We start from the raw sequence: 8488 nt of genomic DNA, 5'->3' as shown, positions 1-8488 counted from the left end.
ATTATACTGCTGTTTGCTTTAGTGGTAGCTGTGGTACTCAGACAAGCTCAAGTACTGTGTAAGGTGCTCCACAAACTCATCTCAAGAGATAACTGTACTAAATGAGCTGGAGAAATCATAGCAACATTTACCTTTTTATTAGTTCATTGTATTTTATATTCAGATATATCCCTGCCAGCCATGATTGTATTTCTACTTAAATATTAGTTTTCACTAAAATGAGAAGATAGAAATGGGTAAAACCAGGTAATATTTTAAAAGAAAAATATCCCTTGGAAAATTGTTCATATGAAAAAACAATTGAAAAAATTTAACAGTGTCAAAGAGAGACATAAATTAATTCATAAGTTTATCATACAACTGTGTTAGCAATGTAGGAATCCAATTTCTACCAGTCACAACACTTAGACAAAAAGAGAGACTCTGGGTATGGTTATTTGCCCATCTCCTTACAATCCCAGGGACTAGGAGAGCCTTCCAGAGGGTTAATATTTCCCTGTAGTGTGTATCACAGACGGTAGACAATTACATTTGTACAGGAGGAGTAGGAGCCCAGAGACATTACAGGTGAGACATCAGAAAATGCTCAGACAATGCCTTCTTTGAAACATTCTTTGACACCATCAGAGTTAGGACAAGTAACACACGCTTTGAAGATACCACTTTAAAAGCTTTTCAAAATCTGTCAGTAATTTGAACCTCTTCTGCCCTATCTCAGACCACAGAATCCTTCCCTTCCCTCTCTGGAAGTATTAGCAGCGTATAAGCTGCTTTCTCTCTCCTGTTCAGTTGGACGTGACCCACAGCACTGTGGTCATTGCACCATTACTGCGCTGTAAGAAGCCCAGTAAGTGCTTTTGCAGAGCAAGATTCAGGGTTCTCGGCATGGGCTGGGGGATGTCTCATCATTTTAACAGCATCTGGCAGTGGAAGAGCCCAGGGCAGCTGCTGGAGGGTAGTGGGGCTGGGCCCTGCTGACTCAGAGGCCGCCAGCTGGCCGCAATTCAGAACCAACATCTTTGGCTTTTGTGTAATTACCCCTTCGTTCCAGGGATATCTCTGAGCCAGAATGGCATGAGAAGCCTTCTGCCCCCAGCTGCCTCCTTCCCCCAGCCCATCGGAGGAGGGTCCTGCATTCTTTGGTTGCTACAGTGGTGTGAGTATGTGTGTGTGCATGTATTCCTCTGCTAACAGATGCTCTGGGAAAAGAACCTCCTGTTAAGTTAAAATGCAACCCAGAGAGGTTTCCCTGCAAGTTTGCATATATTTTCCTTAAGATAAGACTTTAGAGGGATAATATCATTCCCCACAAAGAAGATTTTTCAGCTCCCATGACACCTGAAGCAAACAAATGTCCTGTGGCCCAGCATTGATAGATACAATATTAAAAGCAATCTGATATCCTCTCCAAGGTTAAAAGGAAAAAGCCTTCTCATGTGTTGTACCAGTGGCCTTATGATGAGGGCGTTTTGTGCTTCCAGTCCTGAGATTCATCCTGCTTCCTTCCATTAATGCAACCTTCTGATATGAAAGGAATTGCATTACTGAGAATGTGAAGGGAATGAGGCTTTCTGCTGCCACAAGACCTAGAGGAATGGGATATATGAAAAATGTTCCCTGAAAGAATTTAAAATGTCATTTAGACATAGAGAAATCCCATCCAAGTCAGCTTTCTGCTCCCGTTTCCCTCATTGAATGCTATTCACTCCCCACGTCCATTTATCTCCCGTCTTCATCTCAGCCTCTCAGCTGCTCCATGCTCCGAAGCCTGACTTGCGGCTCCTCTGTGGGAGGAGAACTTCAGGCATAGGTTCTTCTCCAGGCTCAGCTGCAAGAATCTTCTTCCCATCAGCCTCCTTCCAGCTTTCTACTTTCCTTCTCACTCAGAGATCTCTCCCCCACACCGTGCTTAATAGCTGGGGGAGAAAACAATTACTTATTATGCAAAACCTCTTAGGGTTCAAGACAATTTGCATAACAGAGGCTGTGCACCTTAAAGCAATCCCAGTCCCTCCGGGGGAGCTCCCGGAGGAAGTTACTCATTTTGTGGTGCAGTTTGCCCGATGATTTCACATTACAATCCACAGTTTGCTAACCTCTCCTTTGGAAATGCTGATGAAAATCTCGTGGAGTTCAGTTCACGGTTTCTGGATTGTAGTCCCTGCAGGTGACTTTTACTTTCCAGTCTGTTTGACTACTCCTTTTACCCGGGGGCTGTATTCTTCCCTCCCCACCAGCTAGTTGTGCAACGCAGACTGCGTTTATCTGCAGTCTGCCAGGGCTGCATTGACTCACTCAGTGGCTGGATTCAGGGCTGAGGTGCAGGACACTCCTCGTTGTTTGCCAGGGAAGCCTCTCCTTAGTTGCAGTGCCGCCGAGGAAGGACTGATAACATCACTGCATTGTTCTTAGCTGGGATCCCCAAGGAGACTGTTTTGGGGAGGAGCTCCGGAAGGTATCTTTTAGTAGTGAGCAAAGCAAATGAAAGAAAAAAGCCATTGGAAGGTTCTGCCTGAAACTTGCTTGGCTCCTTCCCCCTGCCCAGTTACTTTGGAGGCAATGAAACATTCGCTTTTGGTTTCTTGCTGTTCATGATGCTGGGGCAATAAGGAGAGAAGAGTCCCTCAGTTAAATATATACTTGAGCCCTTTTTATTCCCTTCTATTTTCTTTTTCCTTTACTTTCCCCCTTTTTTCTTAACTCAGGACAAGAGTTTTCTAGAACTGAAATTATCTTTTTTTCTTCTTTCCTTTTTTTTTTTTTTTCCTTTTTCTTTGACATGCAGACTAAGACTATCTCAGAGCAGCTAATACTTGTTGGCATCTTTTTAATACTATAAACTCTTCAACGTTCACCATTTCTTAGTGTGCATTCAGTTATAGTCCTTATTACAAATGAAGTTCATTTCACTTCAGGTGATTTAAAAGCCATAATTAAATCATACTAATTTTGATTTCAGTAACTACATTTAGATCATCTTTCACCTGAAAAATCTTGCAGCCGGAGCTGAGGACAGAGGTATCTGCTGACAGAGTCATGTTAGATCTGTCAGAAAGGCTACCAGAAATTCAGCTACATTAATGATTTTAAACACCTCACAAGTGTAACATGGCATTAGATGATCGTTTGACAGTAGCCAGTTCACAGAGAGATCTGAATCACTTAACCGGGGGAAGTTTCCCCACCTAAAGGGGTTCAAAGGATAACTGGAAAAATCTATGTGAAAATAAAAAGTCTTATCAAGGGGTCTTCAACTTAGTCTGGCTCAGGAAGCCTTTTGAGCCTGGGGGGTTTTCAGAAGTAGTGCTGTGTATTTTCTCCGTTCTTATCCTTTTCTCAAGACGTCCACTGTTCACATCTCTTTTCCCCATAGAACTGTCATCAGCCCATCCCTGATAAAACCTAAGAGAAATACTTTACAAGGAAAATTTAAAGAAGAAAAGAAACAAGCAGAAACCAAGGAATTCTAGAGATAATAAATTAAGGGATGGGGGAAAAAAAATCAGGGACACTGAAGGGAACACACCTTATTGCTGTACCAGCCACTCCTTGAAGTTGTCCAAAGAGCCATGGCAGCAGTCTATGGCTGAGGACAAGTGGGACTTGGCAAAAAACACTGGTCTGACAAGGCAGCTCTTCTCATGCTGAGATCATCTTTCCAAATATTAACGAGACTGCAAAACTCAAACCCCATTGCATTGGAGTGGAAATGTGGCTGCAAAACATTGTGATTGAATAACCTGTTTCAACCTGATGACTCATAGGTTGTTTGGACTTTTTTATTGTTGTTTGTTTTGCTTTGTTTTGGTTTAGTTCTGCTTTTCCTAGAAGACCAGCTTTGCAGAAAGCATCTTTTCATCTGACACCAGTTCAAATGTAATTTAATTTTAATGTTGTTAAGACTGAGACTGATCTCATCCCATCCTTGTCCAGAACTACTTGCTGATTTAAAGCCCCATTATCTTGAACACATTCATATGTGATATGCACTACAGACATGTCTTAGACTAGAGCAGGAACTTCATTTGTGGCAGGCAAGGCCTATAGGCTTCCAGAGAGCCATTTTCACAAGAGATGTTTGCCTAAAACTTATTATCTGCTTATTGTCTTTTTTTTTTTTGTCCATCTGTATGTCTCTTGCATTTGAAAACACAGCCCTGAATGTGGGTCTTTATATGGTCCTTTTGATGTGTGCTGCTGACCTGTGAGCCTCACCTCTTGCAAATGAAGGGGCCTCTGCACCTGCACACCTAGCAGACCTGTTCAATAGGTGAGGCAAGTCAAAGGGAAAGCACTAGACCTTGCAAAGTCAGCTTGTTTTACCTAGGCACTGCTTCAGTGGTGTAGCTTTGCAGGCAGTAAGGATCTGGTGTATCTTAGACTTGCAGCTCTGATGCAAAGGTGGGAGAAGAATGTAGTGTTTCTTGCACTCATTTGAGCCAGATGCTGGAGAAGAGATGTGTGCATGAGAGCACTGGTGAATACAGCTTGGTAGCACTGGTTTAAGGACAGTGGATGTGGACTAAGTGGGAAGAAAGAATGTGATGAAGATATGTAAATCAAAAAAACAAGCCTACCTACTTTCCCTTTCTACCCGTACTTAAGGGCTTGCAGGTAAGCAAAACCATGAACACTCATAACTGCAGCCAAAGAAGAAAGAATGGAAGCAGAGAAGGTAGTAGAAAAAGGAGTAATCTCTTCAAGGGATGTCATAGTGCAGTGCTTTCCAATGTGAAGCCTATGCAGTAAATTAACTTGGAACAAGTCCCCTGAGCCACAAATTTAGGTTTTGCATGGCTGTATAGTGTCCCTGACTGTGCAGAGAGCATGCTGCAGGAAAGGATGATCTCCACATCATAGTAATCACTTCCTATCTGGACATTTAAATGTAGGTCATAAGAAGAGATGTAGTGCCAGTTCACTTCTGCTTTAGAAGCAGGATGTGATGCTTCTCATTGTCCTAAGACAGTCCTCTAAGCACAAAAAAGTTGAGATATCAGAGAGGACATGTAGTGACAGCCTAAGTAGATAGGAAGTCAAGAAAGCCAAATGAGGACTAGGGAGCTTTGGAAATTCAGCCAATTTCCAGAGAAATCCTTGGCAGAAGGTTTTTGACCCTGAACATCCTGAAGCTGAAGGGTCTGAAAAAGTAATCCAGAATATCTTGGTGCAAAGCAAGGTGGCACAAAATAAGGGATGCATCACTCTGTGGTTACCTCATCAAAGGGCTTTTAAATTACTGTGGCCTTAGTTGCACTTTCAGACCCAAAGGAGACATTTACAATTGGAGGTTGTGCAGCAGGAAGAGTCTCTGTCCTGTAGATCCACTGGCTGAAGGCAAAACAAAAATATGAGGGCTGAGAAAAGATTATCCAGATGCTAAGAAAGACTCCCCCACAAGCCGGACCAGAATCAAACAAGCTTTTGGAATAAGCAAGGTTATGCAACAGAGACCTCTGAGTAGATCTTGAAACTGAATCCCAACTACTTCTGCTCATCAGCCTTGGAAAAAAACACTTCTGTTAGAGGGCTCCGCATTTAATTGCTGGGGAAACCTGATCAGAGCAGAAAGGAGATTCTCAGCCTCTGGCTAAGCTCTTGGCTTTACTCAGTGTTTCCTACCAAGCATGTGCTTCTCAGAAAGTTCCTTTCAGGTGCATCTTTCCTGAAAGATTAAATGCCTCTGTGCAGATTACAGTGCTGAGGATTAATTGCCCCCCGAGGCTGAAAAGCTGATCTCTTAGGCCATGTGCACAGGATGCAAACCACTATAAAGCAGGAACCAGAAAGGGTTTGCCACACGGAACAGTTGGGAAACATATTATTTAAGGATAATCTAATCTCTTACTTAAGGAAGAGAAATGAGGGAGGAGTACAGACCAAAGTTTGTCCAAGGCAGCAAGAAATATTCAGTACTAGAAAGACACCCAAACTGTAATTGCTGCAGGAATCTGGGGCTTAATCCAACTCCGCTAAAGTTGATGAAAAACTTGTGAAGGTTGTATCCTCCATGCTGTAAGGGTGGGGAGAGACATTTAAAAGACGGGAGACAAGGGGGAGTAAAGGTTTCTAAAAATATGAAAGAAGCCTGAACTGAGAAATTCACAGAAGCAAGCAGTTTTCAAACCCAAGGAGACTTGGAGAGTCTGCAGTTGAGGATGCTCATTTGGACAGTTACCAAGAGAGAGGAACTGTCTCAATATTTTGATCACAATCTTGCTTCCGAGTCTGGTGTTCCTGCCCTCCCTTTCTCGAATTTATTTAGATTTACTGAGAGCAACTTCCTAGATCCTATCAGTTTAACCAACTACATCCATGTATGTGTAATGGTTAAGTCTTTATGCAGCTCTCTGTCTAATATTTCAGTCCTAGTGGGTACTTCAGATGCTCTTTATCATAGGGTGCATCAGACTCTTGCTGGTGTGGGACTGGCCAAGCTCCTGTTTACTCTGTCAGATGTGGAAATGAGCTTTGAAAAGGTTTTTCCAGTAGAAGAGGGATCCATGGGCTGCAAGATGGGAGCAGATGTGTTAGATGGTATCTAGAGTTCACTCACAGATTAAATAAACCATTGTGATAATATACCAGGACTTGTGGTTATGGCAGAGAGCACACTTCTCACATGAGAGTGAGTCACAGAGTGGATTTGGTTTCTTCCCACTCATTTACCTCTCAGTTATTGCTGGTGGTGGGCAAAGAGTGAAATGGGTTTCTCAGAGTGTGATCTTTACAAAGACACTGAGAGAATCCCTCTGGAGAGTGCTGGTTGGAAACATTTAAGACTAGAGTGAGAAGAAGTGTCCTACTTGGACTATTTTTTGGTGAAAAATGCAGATTCAGTGACACTCAATTATAAATAATTTTCATTTTCTGTGTAGAAGGGGAGGGGGGCAAGTAAGAAGTCAGAACAGTTATTTTTTTGAGTTTCAAATTAAATGCTTGCATTTTCCCATGTGAAGAGACATTTTGTGTCACAGATTATTTTTTGTTTCTTGTTTGAAATCTTGAACTGAAAAATACATTATTTCAAATGATACGTTTCCTTCATTTCATCAGGTACTTGGGAAAGAAGTTTCAAATCAAGCCAATATTTTATTTAAATTCTTAATCTGGAGCGTGAAATAGCCATCACTACAGTAGTTCGCATCAGACTTCAAATTCTGTAGCTCTGTGGAGCGTCCATTCCTCATCCAGGCGACCTGAGTCCTCTGCACAGCTATTGAGGAGGACAGAATCGGCACCTGGCCAGGGCACTGAAAAGTGAGTGTCTGGTGCCCTCTATGGGTCCCTACGAAGCCATGGGCCTGAGTCTGACCCCCTCATTTCAGCTTCATGCCTGAAAACCAGATTTAGGAGACTGTGAAACGAGAAGCTTACCCTTCTAACCAACACAACATCGATGATTATCTTGCCCGTTCTTTTTGAAACAAAGTTTGAAAGCGAGCTTTAAAAGTACATCTTTTGCCCCAGAGAGCAGGAATGTGACTTTTCTCTTTTCTTTTCTCTTTTCTTTTCTCTTTTCTTTTCTTTTCTTTTCTTTTCTTTTCTTTTCTTTTCTTTTCTTTTCTTTTCTTTTCTTTTCTTTTCTTTTCTTTTCTTTTCTTTTCTTTTCTTTTCTTTTCTTTTCTTTTCTTTTCTTTTCTTTTCTTTTCTTTTCTTTTCTTTTCTTTTTCTTTCCCTTCCCTTCCCTTCCCTTCCCTTCCCTTCCCTTCCCTTCCCTTCCCTTCCCTTCCCTTCCCTTCCCTTCCCTTCCCTTCCCTTCCCTTCCCTTCCCTTCCCTTCCCTTCCCTTCCCTTCCCTTCCCTTCCCTTCCCTTCCCTTCCCTTCCCTTCCCTTCCCTTCCCTTCCCTTCCCTTCCCTTCCCTTCCCTTCCCTTCCCTTCCCTTCCCTTCCCTTCCCTTCCCTTCCCTTCCCTTCCCTTCCCTTCCCTTCCCTTCCCTTCCCTTCCCTTCCCTTCCCTTCCCTTCCCTTCCCTTCCCTTCCCTTCCCTTCCCTTCCCTTCCCTTCCCTTCCCTTCCCTTCCCTTCCCTTCCCTTCCCTTCCCTTCCCTTCCCTTCCCTTCCCTTCCCTTCCCTTCCCTTCCCTTCCCTTCCCTTCCCTTCCCTTCCCTTCCCTTCCCTTCCCTTCCCTTCCCTTCCCTTCCCTTCCTTTCCCTTCCCTTCCCTTCCCTTCCCTTCCCTTCCCTTCCCTTCCCTTCCCTTCCCTTCCCTTCCCTTCCCTTCCCTTCCCTTCCCTTCCCTTCCCTTCCCTTCCCTTCCCTTCCCTTCCCTTCCCTTCCCTTCCCTTCCCTTCCCTTCCCTTCCCTTCCCTTCCCTTCCCTTCCCTTCCCTTCCCTTCCCTTCCCTTTTCCCTTCCCTTCCCTTTCCCCTTTTCTTTTTTATTTCCTTTTCTTCTTTTTTTTTTTAAGTCTCTTTTACTTTTTTTTTTTTAAGACAAAAGCTGAAATTAAGGGAAAGGGAAAAAATGTTTATTGGCTCTTAATCACATC

General features: G+C 43.1%; 1 long non-coding RNA gene across 1 annotated transcript; it reads right to left on the bottom strand.

Moving 5' to 3' along the window:
- Window positions 1-672: 672 nt before the first annotated feature.
- Window positions 673-2418, bottom strand: LOC135177874 (uncharacterized). The gene is made up of 2 exons (XR_010303214.1): window positions 2296-2418; window positions 673-1916 (listed from the first exon to the last, which is right to left on the bottom strand). It is a non-coding gene; the product is annotated as an uncharacterized LOC135177874 (long non-coding RNA).
- Between the last annotated feature and the right edge of the window lie 6070 nt (window positions 2419-8488).

The sequence above is a fragment of the Pogoniulus pusillus genome, chromosome 8, assembly GCF_015220805.1.
Source record: "Pogoniulus pusillus isolate bPogPus1 chromosome 8, bPogPus1.pri, whole genome shotgun sequence".
Classification (NCBI taxonomy): Eukaryota; Metazoa; Chordata; class Aves; order Piciformes; family Lybiidae; genus Pogoniulus; species Pogoniulus pusillus.
The sequence above is the reverse complement of the archived record's forward strand: the minus strand, read 5'-3'. Positions and strand labels throughout refer to the sequence as shown.